The sequence below is a fragment of the Bubalus bubalis genome, chromosome 6 (genome assembly GCF_019923935.1).
Source record: "Bubalus bubalis isolate 160015118507 breed Murrah chromosome 6, NDDB_SH_1, whole genome shotgun sequence".
In the NCBI taxonomy this organism is placed as follows: Eukaryota; Metazoa; Chordata; class Mammalia; order Artiodactyla; family Bovidae; genus Bubalus; species Bubalus bubalis.
Window position 1 is genome coordinate 14,723,921 of NC_059162.1, and position 14,223 is coordinate 14,738,143.

A 14,223-nucleotide genomic window follows, 5' to 3' on the forward strand; every position below is an offset into this window, starting at 1 on the left:
CTGTACTTATTTTAATGGATAATTTAAAACAGATACCAGAGCTGTGCATGCATTCATCACATTGCCAGGACACCAGGTCCCAAATTTTTGTGGTTCCCAAAGGGGCCTGAAAGGGGGAGCAGGGCTGGGGGCTGGACAGCCAATGTTGGGTCTCTATCCTGGTTTCAGCCAGAAAAGAGGGCGGGGGTGATGGGTGTGGAGGCAACAAAGACGCCCACAACCTTGCTGACTGCTGGGCCAGCGCTGCACTTATCTCCACATTCCTCTCTGGCCAGGTCTGCTTTGCCACTGGCTCTGGGGAGGGGCCAGGCCTTCTCACAAAACAGGATCATCCAAGTCCCTGAGCTTCCCCACCCCAGGCTCTGGAGCTTCATCCTCAGGACTCACAGGACACCCCTTTAATCAGCCTCCTACTCCCCTCTCCCATCCAGGCCCTGGCCCCACCAACCATCTCATCCTAAGAGGTGGCAGAGGCTGAGGCTCCAGAACCCACGTGCTTTCCTGCCCTGACCCTGGGCCTCCCATGGCTTATTCTCTGGTGAGGAACTGGGGAAATTAAATTATGTTGCTAACTCCTACAGCTCCAGGACATCAGGATACACAAGAGAAACAGGGCTGGACAGGTCTTCTGTTCTGGAGCTGGGGCAGGATTAAGGCAGGGACTCTGAGTGTTCAGGGAGAGAAACACTCCCTGAGGGATGGCAGGTTCCCATTTCCAGGGGTTGACTGGGCAGAGTGCTGAGCATCCAGGATACTCAGAGTTGGGGAACCCGGGATATGGTTCCCCTCCCTGCAGCCCCCTCCCTCAGGGTGGGGACCCCACCTTCAGCTTCCCAGACAAAACAGAAAGTCTTTCCCTGTTTCTCCCTCTCGTGTTCCCCAAGTCAGAACCAGAGGTGGGGTGAATGAGCCAGTGAAACGTGAGGGACAGTGGCTGTTCCCACTGCCTCAGCCCCCCTCCACAGGGCTCCCCGGCCTCTGCCCCACCCAGTCCCTGCCTGGCCTGGCCTGACTTCCCCTCCTGGCTGGGGAGGCAAAATCACACTTAACCCTTCCTCTCTCAGACCTCCCCATCTTTGAGAAAAGAGACAGGATAAAGGAGTCGGGGATTCTCACCTTAAGTTTCTCTCTTTCCAAAGGGTTCACCACCACCACCACCACCACAATGGCCTCAGTCCTAAACCTGAACTTCAAAGTGGGCCTTTACCCTAAATATTCAAGCCTAACTCTGAATCCCAGATGTCATCATCTGCTCTCCCCCTGCCAGGGTGTAGATGGTCAGTCCCAGCAAAAGCAGAAGGCAGGGAAGGCCAGGTCCAGAGGAGCGGAGCCTGCTGGGGGTAAGGGTTGGCAAGAGTTGTGTCTGGGTGGAGACCAGTTTCCAAGCCTGTCTCTCACTTGGCCAGGTGATGACAGGTCTGCTGCTGAATTCTCCGGGCCTCAGCTTCCTCATCTATAACAGGGGCAGAGTGGCTACCAAAGAAATGAGGGTTGAGCTAACATGTTTGCTCTCTAGGGAGTTGTCCACCAGTAGGGAAAACAGGAAGAGGCGATACCAAGCATGAGCGGTTAAAGAGCAGCATAGAACCCTGAACTGGATAATGAATTCCAAATGGGTTCCAGAAGCCTGGAAGTTGGAACGTCAGTAAGTGATATTAGAATATAGTTGTTGAGTGCAAAGGTCCAACTATCAGAATACAATTGTTGGGCAGTGGAAGAGACACTTGTCTTGAAGACCAATGACCTTGGGAAGGGGACCCTCCTCTTTCCCATAGCATCATGGACATCTGTGTCCCTAACACTTGGCCCAGTGCCTGCCTTCAGGAGGTGCTCAGTGTTCCTTAAATGAGCAAATGCATCTGGCCCTCCCACTTCCCAGTTGACTGACTTTGGGCAAGTTTTATCTTTTCTTTCAGCCTGTTTCCTTGTCTATAACATGGGGATGCTGCCATGATTAAGTAACATGCATTTAAAGGCAGGCTTCTTGGAGGAGGTAGATTTCAGGCTTTACAGAAGTGCCTTATGCCCACAGTGAATTCACTCATCCAACAAAGATTTATTGAATACCCACTGTGTGCCAGGCACTGCTCTAGACACTAGGGAGACAGCAGTGAATGAAACAGATCAAAATCCCAACCCTCATGGAGCTGACATCCAAGTGGAAGGAGATGGTCCATAAGTAAAAGACAAAATTATAGTTTGTTGGGGCTTCCCCAGCGGCTTAGTGTTAAAGAATCTGCCTGCCAATGGGAGAGTCACAAGAGATACAGGTTCAATCCTGGTGAAGATCCCCTAGAGGAGGGCATGGCAACCCACTCCAGTATTCTTGCCTGGAGAATCCTATGGACAGAGGAGCCTTTCCGGCTATAGTCCGGAGGGTCACAAAGAGTGGGACACCACTGAAGCGACCTAGTTTGCACGCATGCACGCACGTAGGATACTGCTCAACAAACTGGGTAACTGACACTTTGACACTCTTTAGTACGTTTTCACAAACATTCTCAATCTGGTCCACAAAACCACCTTATGGGCTGGGGATCATTTCCCTGTTTTACTGCTGGGGCTGACTTTCCCCAAACTAGACATTACTAGGCGGAGGCCAGAACATGGAAGAGGTGGCCTGGACCAGGATTCCTTCACTATCTCATGCCACTTTGATGGGACGTGTGGGAGGAGTTGGGGTGGACTGGTGCTGGGAGGAATTCTGTACAGAGGTGCTGAAGTGGGAAAGAGCTGAGGAGGGTACACAGCTCAGCTGAGCAGGGAGACACTAGAGGTGAGGTGGGAAAGTGCGGGAGCAAAGGCAGGACTGGAGAAGAGGGAGATGGAGGCAGCCACCTGGCTCAGGGATGGAGATCTGCGGGAGGGAATCTGGCTGCTTGATAAGGCTGGGCTCAAGAAGGAGAGAAGGGAGGCCTTGAGACCTGCAAGGAAGGAGTCAGAGGCAGCAAGTTAAACAGTGGGCTCAGCAGAAGGGTGAAATGCAGAGGGCTTTGAGGGGCATACTAATAACGATTCATGTGGGGAGCACTGTGGAGTACCTACTATTATTAGGCCCTAGGTATCCGCATTACTGTGTTGAACCTATACAATAGCTCTACAGGGTGAGTACTGTTATTAGCCCTATTTTATAGATGAGCGAACTGAAGCCCAGGGAGATTAAATTATTCCTTTAAGGCAGGGATTCTCAAAATTTGCACTATTGACATTTTGGGCCTGATAATTCTTTGTTGGGTGGGGAAGGGTCTGGGCACTGTGGGATATTTTGCTGCCTCTCTGGCCCTCTATCTACCTCTGCCCCCAGTTATGACAATCAAAAATATCTTCAGACAGTGCCCGTGTCCCCTGTGGGGCAAAATCATGTCCAGTTGTGAACCACTTACCTAAGGTCATATGGTGAGTAGCAGGACTGAAATTTTAATACAGGTGGACTTGACTTGGAACACCAAGCACTTACTACTACTACTACTAAGTCACTTCAGTCGTGTCCGACTCTGTGTGACCCCATAGACGGCAGCCCACCAGGCTCCCCCGTCCCTGGGATTCTCCAAGCAAGAACACTGGAGTGGGTTGCCATTTCCTTCTCCAATGCATAAAAGTGAAAAGTGAAAGTGAAGTCGCTCAGTCGTATCTGACTCTTAGCGACCCCATGGACTGCAGCCCACCAGGCTCCTCCATCCATGGGATTTTCCAGGCAAAAGTACTGGAGTGGGGTGCCATTGCCTTCTCCGAAGCACTTACTATCAGGCTGTAATTCTAGACAGGTTGGAGTGGGAGAGACGCATTCAAATGGATCCTAGGCCACTGGGGAGACAACTCCCCCATAGGGATGGGAAGAGGGGAACTCCTGGAGGAGGGTCTAGGGAGTGGAGGCTGATTTGGAAAGTGGGAGCTGGCTGACAGCCATGGTTTGAGGATCCCTTTATAGTAGGTTCCAGAGGGAAGGTCTCTTTCTTATTCATTCTTTGATCACAGGGTCTGGCACAAAACACCTGTTGAACTGCTGAGTCACTCGTGCACAGGTGAATATTATAACCTTGAGAGTGGAAGGACTCTCCTGTTCTGTAAGTGGTTGTCACGTACAAGGCACCCGGCGAGGGGCTGTGTGGGGCTGATCCCACTTAATCTCCACCTAAGTCCTAGGAAGGAGGTATTATATCGGCATTTTATGTACCAAAACCCCCAGACTCTGAAAGGTTGGCTAACTGACCTCAGGCCGCCCAGCTGATTAGACTGCCTTCTTCCCGCTCAGACTCAGCTAGATGGAATGATGCAGGCTGTGGGCAATTCACTTAGCTTAGTTTAGCCAGGAAGGCCCTTAGAAGGAATGTGTATATTTGACAGCCCTTTGGAAAGACAAAGAACTTCTCATTTGAATGAAATCTCACCCCCAGAGCCTCTCTAGCAGGGAAATTTTGGGACCCTTTCTTGGTGATCCCTTGTCCAGAGGGCCCTCAGGGCTCTGGAGAATAAGCCCCTTTCTTTACAAATAGGCTTCTAAGGCCACAGGAGAAAAGATTTGCCCAAGGTCACACAGGTAGGCCTGCCCAGAACTCCTGAAATAGTGCTCTGACCCCATCATATGCTACCACAGGAGACATAACACCCTGCACAGGGCACCTCAAGGGAGGGCATTAACATCACCTTGATGTGGGGGTGGGGTGCTGGCTGCTGAGCCAGAGTCCACATCTATTCCTTCAGGGAACCAGCCGGGTCAGAAAGGGCCACTGGATAATGGGCAGAGAACCAGCCTTTAACATCTCACACCTGGCTGGGCAGGTCTCCCAGGCGTGACCCTTGGACAATTAAAATTACTACCGTAACAGTCTCAAATCTCTTAGAGACGCACAAACACCATTACCCCCATCACACAGATGAGGAGATTGAGGCTTGGGCGGGTTAACTGATTTGCTCAAGGCCACGCAGCAGACAAGTGACGGAAGGAGGCCTCAAACCCCAGGTGTCCGCCTCCAGGCTAACTAACATCCCACCCTGTCAGCTCAAAGCCTGCAGGAAATCCAACTGCAAAATCTGAGGATCTGCCTGAGAGCTCCAGCTCAACATTTCAAACCCCCTTCCCCACCCAACTGGGCCAAGAGAGCCGCCCACCTGAGAGCCTCTAGTTTCCAGACCTGTCACAGGACACACCAGAATACACACCAGACTAGGGCCAGAGAGGAATTCCGCAGTGACAGCTCCCACTCTTGCCCTCCATCCCCCAGATTTGGCCCCTCCCACCAGGTGAGGGTGGGGGAGGGTGGGGGAGGGTGGGCGTGGGGCGGGGCACCGAAGGTGTGGGTGGAGCCATGTGGACCGGCTGGCCCCCGGCTGATCGGCTAGGCCTGGTAGGTTGGCTCGGGCTCTAGCTGGGTGGTTCCTCCCTCCTTCCCGCCCGGAGGCGGGCAGTGCTGACGGCTCGTGCTGACGCAGGCTCCTGCGTGTGGGCGGCTGCCTATGAGTCTGTGTGTCTCTGTATGTGTGTGTGGTTGCTGGGGCCTCCCAGGTCTCCTAAATGGGGGTTTCCTCTCCCTGTTGTCAAGGAAACAAACAGAAGCTCCAACACTCCAGGGCTGGGGCTGGAAGAGCAGGGTCCCCGAGCCCTACACACCCATACATTTCCAGAAGGTGAGGCAGAAAAGGATTCCCTGTCCCTCTCCGCTCTCAGGGTACTGACCAAACGTGACCAAACAGTGGGGCCCTGATACTGGAGTAGCCACCTGTCCTGTTTGCAGAGCACTGGGGAGTTTCCTAAGACAAGGGAGTGGTGGTGCTCAAACCAGGACAGGTCCTGGCAAACCCGACAACTGGTCTCCCTACATGTTCATCCAAGTTTTGCGGGGAGTCTCTTTTTAAAATATAAGAATATCTTTTACAGATTTTACACAGATATATGACGATGTGGAAACACGGGCAGACTCCTCTGAGGGTCTTGGAAAGGCCTGTGCAGCTGAGGGTCCCTGAGCTTCCCCTTCATCACCTGCACTAGAAACCCACCCTGAGGCCTCAGTCCCCACAGCCCTTGAGCTCCATGGGTCGCTTTGAAGGCTACCCCCCTCTCCCACCAGGCACTCACACTAGGGGGATCCACTGGGAAGGTGAACTCTTGCAAGGAGGATGGTGTTAATCTGCAGATTTCCTGGTGGGTGGACCGAGCAAAGGGTTCTTTCTGGAGAAGTGGTTGGGCTGCCAGGTGGGGCAGGTGGCTCAGCAGCATCTCTGCCAAGATCAAGAGCTCCTGGAGAGAGGCGCCGTGGGTCGGGGAGGGACTGTGTTGGGCCAGTGCTTCATCATTCATTGCCTAGAAGCCAGAACTTCAGAGCTGGGAGGAGTTAGGGCACCACACAGACCAGCCCCCTCATTTCTAGACCTGCCTTGGTCGAACTCCCTAGATTGCCCCGTCCCACCATCCCTATGCTGCCCACAGGCCTGCCCCAGAGTAGCACCCCGTTTGCCCTCTTTGTCCAATAAATCCAAAGCTTACAGAGCACCCTGAGAGCCCACTTCACTTTGGCCCTCGACCCTTGAGGGGCTCTTCATCAGAGTAACAGGTAATGGGGAAACCACTGGAGCAGGGTGAGGCAGCAGGGGCTGGTCGGGAGAGACAGGATGCATGGGCTGAGGCTGTGCTCCCAGGCTGCCCAGGGAGGGGCTGAGGGGGCATCTGTTTCTACTTGGCCAGGATTCCCTCAATCTCATCCCCAGAGGAGGTGAAAATGGTCCTGGCTTCCCAAAGCAGAGCTTCCTGGCCTGGGAATGGAGGATGGTTGAGGTGTCTATCAAAACATCCCGTATCCCCTCTCTTCCCTCTGCCTGGAGCTTCAAGGAGCTCAGCTAGGGTTTCGGGGTGGGGGCACACTTCCTGTTGCAGCAGAGAGTTGAGGTCCTGGGGCTCAGTGAGCACCAATGATGTACCTGAAGCTTTAACCAGGCTGGACTCTCAGTGGATGTAGTGGGGTAAGGGAAGGGGACTTGTCTGGCTCGGGGGGTGGGGGTGGGGGCCTCACCTTAGTGGACCATGGGTGGAGGATGGACCAGAGAGAGGTGAGCACAGAGGGTAAGTGGGGATGAGGGAGACATACGAATGAGTAAAGGAAGGAGGTTAGGGAAGAAGTCTACCGTGAGAGACGAAGAACTGAGCTTTGAGGCAAGGGGCAGGGGGATCAGATCTGGTGCCCAGGCCAGGGGGGACCAGGAGGAGTGGCAAGCTGGGCAGAGGGGGAGCCCAGGAATTGAGGAGAGGGGCAGCTAGCTGCCCAAGCTGACGCCAGCACTCCAGCCCCAGATCCTGGTGGGGCAAATATTTACCAGGCAACAGTTGCTAAGTAAGGAGGAAGGAGGAGGAAAGCCAGTAGCTAGAGGGCTTTCCAGGCTCCTCCCATCCTCACAAAAGAAGAGGGTGAGCCATACTGTTCTCCTCAGCCCTCCACCCCCACCACACAGGCGTGGCCACATCCCTTCATGCACACATATCCTGGAATCACCCCTACCAGTGGCCGCCCCCACCCCACGGCCCCCACCAAACCCCAAGCTGGTAAGAGGACAGAGGGCTGGGCTAGGGGCAACTTCATCCCAGGGCTGCCAGGCCTTCCGCCTACCCTAACAGCTCTGTGGGCTCAAACCTTGTGAAATTCCCCTTCCCAATCTGTTGTTCAGTGGGGGCTGGAGAGGAGGGTGGTCCAAGCAGTCAGGATACAGTGAGGGAGAGGATGCTGAAGGATGGAGTCAAGATGTCCAGGGGTTGCGGGCTGAAAGAGAGGATGCGGAGGCGGAAAGGCAGGGAAGGAGTGACTCCATTAGAGGCTGTGCAAGGGCAGGCAACTGGGGGCTGCTGGACCCAGAGAAGAGGGATTCTCAGGAGTCCCTCCTGCCCTGGCCCCTGGGCAGAGGAGGGGGAGGGCAGAGGAGGGGAGGGTGTGCTCAAATGGAGCCAGATGTGGCCCATGTGATGTGGGCTGTCGTTGGCATGGGCACAGTAGGGGGCAGGGCATACAACTGCCGCCAGAAAGAATTAGTCAGAAGCTGGGAGGAGACCGGGGAGAAGGACCGCTAGCCCAGGACCCTCGGGGGAGCAGATGGAAGCTCTGGGGAAGGGTGGGAGGGCTCACAGCCTGCAAGAAGGGGTTGAGATGACCTCCCAACCATTGCCCTGGCTAAGCCCCGATTTCCTTATGCAGAAGAGACATCCTGACATCCCTTCCCAGGACAAAAGACGTGCCGAGGGCCCAGCTCTCGGCCCGACACGTGACAGGGGCTCTCTTCTTTCTACCCACCTTCTCAGAGTGAGGTCTCTGCTCTGCAGGGCTTCTCTTTGGGGGTCAGTGTGTTTAGACCCTCTGGAAATTGGGGCGCAGGAAGGGGAGGGAAGGGCAAAGAGGGCGCTGCTGGGGCAGAGAGGCGGTTCCAAGCCCAGGCTCCCTGGCGCTGATGGAGGTTCTTAAGGGTCGAATGGTCGGCCAGAGTGACTGCAGGCCCCATGGGTCCACCCTGAAATGGAGGTAGATGGAGGGCCTTCACTGTGGAATGGCACCAGAAAAGAGACCTGGGCACCTCCCCAGGGGGTACTTCCCGGAGCCCAGAGCTCACACAGCGTGAGCCGGCGAGAGGGAGAAGGGCTTGGGATCCCAGGAACCAAGGCAGACTTGAGGGGTGGGCCAGGGCACAGCCCTGTAGAAACAGACAGAGGGACCCTTGGCTGGCCAGGTCCAAGCTGGCAATGGAAAGAGTGTTGCTTTCCAAACTCCCGTCGGAAAGTTTGAAAAATACACATGGAAACATGACTCACTGCCCCCTCCCCACGGCCCCTCTTTCCTGATTTCTGTGATTTTTTTTTTTCTCCCAAGAGTTAATTCAAGTCACATTCTCATAGAAACCATACTTAATGAGGAAGGGCAAAGGGCGGGCTGAAGGAGGCAGAGAGGCACGGCAGGAGCTGTCTAGAGATGGAGACCTGTCCAGGGAGTGGCAATCTAGCTGCAGGGGAACACCTCAGACAAGCTTCCAAACACTGAAATGCTCAAGGGAAGGAAGCAGAATCCATTCACACGGCTGCAGCCAAAGCTGCTGCAGAGTGACTGCTGTGCCCTGTGGCCCCGTGTAGCCCAGGCCAGAGAGCGGCCTTCTGGCCTTCTCCTCAGAATCCATTCCCGAGGCCACAGCTGAGGCCAGAGGCCCAAGGAGGTGGGAGTGGTGGCGGAGCTCCCTGCACTCATCGCCTCCGCCGCTCCCTCCCCAAAACGTGTGTCCCAGAGCTGGGCTCTCCCCCTCTGGGCTGGGGAGCATCCCGCAGGCCGCCCCCCCTAGGGTATCCCTGGGCCAGGAAGTCCCAGCCTATCCAGAAGAGGCCAGGGAAAGGGAAGCCCGGCCCTGGGCCAGAGATGAGGGGCCCTTCCACTCCAGACAGCTCTCAGGAGAGGCCATCCAAGATTACCAGGGCAGGGGTGACTGCTGAGCTCCCACACTTGCCATCCCTCCTTGGATGTCCCACATGGAGCTCCTCAGGCCTCCCCACCACCAGCCCAGCCCCGCCCTGTGCCTCCTCCTCAGCCTCACCCTTTCTGTCTCCCTTGGCGAGCAACGCCTCCCCTCCCACCACCACCAAAGTCCTCTGGATCCAGAATCTCTCTCCGTTCTGCCCACTGCATCCAGCCCCTGTGGTTCTTTCTGTTTTGTTTTTTTGACCATGACACGCGGCTTGTGGGATTTTCGTTCCCCCAAGCCGGGCCCTCAACAGTGAGAGCGGGGAGTCCTCACCACTGGACCTCCAGGGAGTTCCCCAGCTCCGAGGTTCTGATATCACACCTTCAGCCCTCGCCTGAGGAACTGCAGGAGCCTCCGGCCAGTCTTCCTGCTTCCACCTTTGCCTCTGTTCTGATCCTTTCTCCTCCCTAAACCACAGCCATCTTTCCAAAATATAAACCTCAGCGTGTTTCCACAAGACTTCAGACTCCCTGACTGTATTCGGGATTAAGTCCAAATTCCTTGAGCTGGACTGTAAAGCCCTCCTTGACCCAGGCTCTACTCCTTATCTTCAGCCTCGCCGCTTGCCTCACTCTCAGTTCAGTTCAGTTCAGTCGCTCAGTAGTGTCCGACTCTTTGTGACCCCATGAATCGCAGCACGCCAGGCCTCTCTTCCAGCAATTCCGATCTCTCTCGTTTGTTCTGAGCTAACCTTCTGGGACGTGGCACACGCTTTGCCCTCTGACCTACTCCTCCTCATTCTCCAGGCTCAGCCAAGAGTATCCCTAAGTCCGGGTTAGGTGTCCCACTAAGCCCCAACATCTCTTGTCATGGGAAATTGACACAGTGTTCACCTCTGTCTTCCCACATCAGGGGAACTGCTTGAGGGTAGAGGGTGGGTGGATCTGGTGCTGGTGGTTTAGTCGCTAAGTCGTTTCCAACTCTAGAGACCCCACAGACAGTAGCCTGCCAGGCTCCTCTGTCCATGGGATTCTCCAGGCAAGAATACTGGAGTGGGTTGCTATTCCCTTCTCCAGGGGATCTTCCCAACCCAGGAATTGAACCCAGGTCTCCTGCATTGCAGGCAGATTCTTTACCAACTGAGCTGGTGGGTCTGTCTCTTCCCTTTATTCTGAGACACCCAGCATGGTACATAGGGACAGAGAAGTTTCTCTTCACATGTGAGCCGAACATCTCAACATGTCTCCCTCCTGAATGGGTACTCCCAAAGCTCTATTTCTCCTTCTACTTTTTCCACTCATCCCACTCTTCACCACCTAATTCTAGCCCCGCCTGCCTCCCACGTGCCTCTTGCTGCCTCCCTGCATCGGAGCTCTTCATGTGCCCTGCAGCCAGGCCTCTCTCCACACCCAGCCCACAGTTCAGTTCAGTCACTCAGTCGTGTCCGACTCTTCGTGACCCCATGAATCGCAGCACGCCAGGCCTCCCTGTCCATCACCAACTCCCAGAGTTCACTCACACTCACATCCATCTAGTCAGTGATGCCATCCAGCCATCTCATCCTCTGTCGTCCCCTATCTCCTCCTGCCCCCAATCCCTCACAGCATCAGAGTCTTTTCCAATGAGTCAACTCTTCGCATGAGGTGGCCAAAGTACTGGAGTTTCAGCTTCCGCATCATTCCCTCCAAAGAAATCCCAGGGCTGATCTCCTTCAGAATAGACTGGTTGGATCTCCTTGCAGTCCAAGGGACTCTCAAGAGTCTTCTCCAACACCATAGTTCAAAAGCATCAATTCTTCGGCACTCAGCCTTCTTCACAGTCCAACTCTCACATCCATACATGACCACAGGAAAAACCATAGCCTTAACTAGATGGACCTTTGTTGGCAACGTAATGTCTCTGCTTTTCAATATGCTGTCTAGGTTGGTCATAACTTTCCTTCCAAGGAGTAAGCGCCTTTTAATTTCACGGCTGCAGTCACCATCTGCAGTGATTTTGGAGCCCAAAAAAATAAAGTCTGACACTGTTTCCACTGTTTCCCCATCTATTTCCCCTGAAGTGATGGGACCAGATGCCATGATCTTCGTTTTCTGAATGTTGAGCTTTAAGCCAACTTTCTCACTCTCCACTTTCACTTTCATCAAGAGGCTTTTGAGTTCCTCTTCACTTTCTGCCATAAGGGTGGTGTCATCTGCATATCTGAGGTTATTGATATTTCTCCCTGCAATCTTGATTCCAGCTTGTGTTTCTTCCAGTCCAGCGTTTCTCATGATGTACTCTGCATAGAAGTTAAATAAGCAGGGTGACAATATACAGACTTGTCATACTCCTTTTCCTATTTGGAACCAGTCTGTTGTTCCATGTCCGGTTCTAACTGTTGCTTCCTGACCTGCATACAGATTTCTCAAGAGGCAGGTCAGGTGGTCTGGTATTCCCATCTCTTTCAGAATTTTCCATAGTTTATTGTGATCCACACAATCAAAGGCTTTGGCATAGTCAATAAAGCAGAAATAGATGTTTTTCTGGAACTCTCTTGCTTTTTCCATGATCCAGCAGATGTTGGCAATTTGATCTCTGGTTCCTCTGCCTTTTCTAAAACCAGCTTGAACATCAGGCAGTTCACGGTTCATGTATTGCTGAAGCCTGGCTTGGAGAATTTTGAGCATTACTTTACTAGCATGTGAGATGAGTGCAATTGTGCGGTAGTTTGAGCATTCTTTGGCATTGCCTTTCTTTGGGATTGGAATGAAAATTGACCTTTTCCAGTCCTGTGGCCACTGATGAGTTTTCCAAATTTGCTGACATATTGAGTGCAACACTTTCACAGCATCATCTTTCAGGATTTGAAATAGCTCAGCTGGAATTCCATCACCTCCACTAGCTTTGTTCGTAGTGATGCTTTCTAAGGCCCACTTGACTTCACATTCCAGGATGTCTAGCTCTAGGTCAGTGATCACACCATCGTGATTATCTGGGTCGTGAAGATCTTTTTTGTACGGTTCTTCTGGGTATTCTTGCCACCTCTTCTTAATATCTTCTGCTTCTGTTAGGTCCATACCATTTCTGTCCTTTATTGAGCCCATCTTTGCATGAAATGTCCTCTTGGTATCTCTAATTTTCTTGAAGAGATCTCTAGTCTTTCCTATTCTGTTGTTTTCCTCTTTCTTTGCATTGATCGCTGAAGAAGGCTTTCTTATCTCTTCTTGCTATTCTTTGGAACTCTGCATTCAGATGCTTATATCTTTCCTTTTCTCCTTTGCTTTTTGCTTCTCTTCTTTTCACAGCTGTTTGTAAGGCCTCCCCAGACAGCCATTGTGCTTTTTTGCATTTCTTTTCCATGCCCAGAGCCGAGTCTCAATACCAGTAGTAACAACAGCTACTGTTTACGGAGTGCTTGCTATCTGACAGGGCCTGATCTAGGTTCTTTCCATTCATTGGCTCATTCGATACCAGGCAGAAGCTAAAAAAAGAGATTGGCCCAAGAACCTGACCTGTCCGATGGTTCAGTACCAGTCTCTCCAGGAGTTCATAATTCTGTCGTCACTGTGTATAAAGGAGATGGGCTATATGCGAGGCCCTCAATAAATGTGTATTGAAGGAATGAACAATGTAATTGCCTACCTATGAAGCAGGTCCCATCACTACTGAAACATTATCTCTGAGCAGCCCTGAAAGGTGAGCAGGGCAAGGGCATTATTCTCACTTTATAGAAGAGGACTTGGTCCAAGTGAGTGAGGAGAGACCTGCTTCTGGCCACACAGGTGGTAGTGGGCTCCCGTTCAGTGGCAGCACCTCCGGGGCCTTGCAGAGGGTCCCGTGTGGCACAGACAGGGAGCTGCTGTCCAGAACGGGGGTGAGGGTGGGGAAGGATTTACTTGAGAGTTTTCAGGAGTCATGGCTGGAGGAAACCCAGTGGTCTCAACCCTCACTGGGCAACAAAATCACTTGGCCGGGGTGGGGACACTTCCTCTGTGGTTCAGTGGTTAAGAACCCACCTTCCAACCCAGGGTACATGGTTTCAATCCCTGGTCAGGGAACTAAGATCCTACAACTAAGCCTGAGTGCCGCAACCACTAAGCCCAAGCGTTCTAGAGCCCGTGCTCCGAAACAAGAGAAGCCCCTTCTCGCCACAACTAGAGAAAGCCCACGTGCCACAACAAAGACCCAGCTTAGCCAGAAAATAATAATAATAAATAGCTTGGGAGAGGGAGCTTTCAAAACTGCCAGCCCCCAAAGTCTTAGATATTTTGATTCAATAATTCATCTAGGGTGGCTGCTGCTGCTGCTGCTGCTAAGTCGCTTCAGTCGTGTCCGACTCTGCAACCCCATAGACGGCAGCCCACCAGGCTCCGCTGTCCATGGGGTTTTCCAGGCAAGAGTGCTGGAGTGGGGTGCTATCACCTTCTCCCGTCTAGGGTGGAACTCTGGCATTTTTCGGCAAACACTACTTTAGTCTTTCGTTTAACAGATGGAGAAGCTGAGGCTGGGGTAGGAATCACAATGACAGCTGACACCGAGTGCTGCTCTAAGTAGAGCGGGTGGATTTTTCACCTGATCCTCACCGTAACCCTGCATGGGAAGGACTGTTATTATCAGCTCCATTTTACGAGTGAGAAAACAAAGTCCAGTGGGTCCAGGGTCACACAACCAATCAGCGGTGGAGCTGGGATTCAGATCCCAGAGACCTGGCTTGGAAGCGCACACTCTCAACCCCAGAGTTGCAAACGAGCCAGTGGCGGAGCCAGGCCCAGCCAGGCGCCACCTCTTCTATACAGAAAAGTCAGAAAGCTGGTGAGGGTGGGTAAA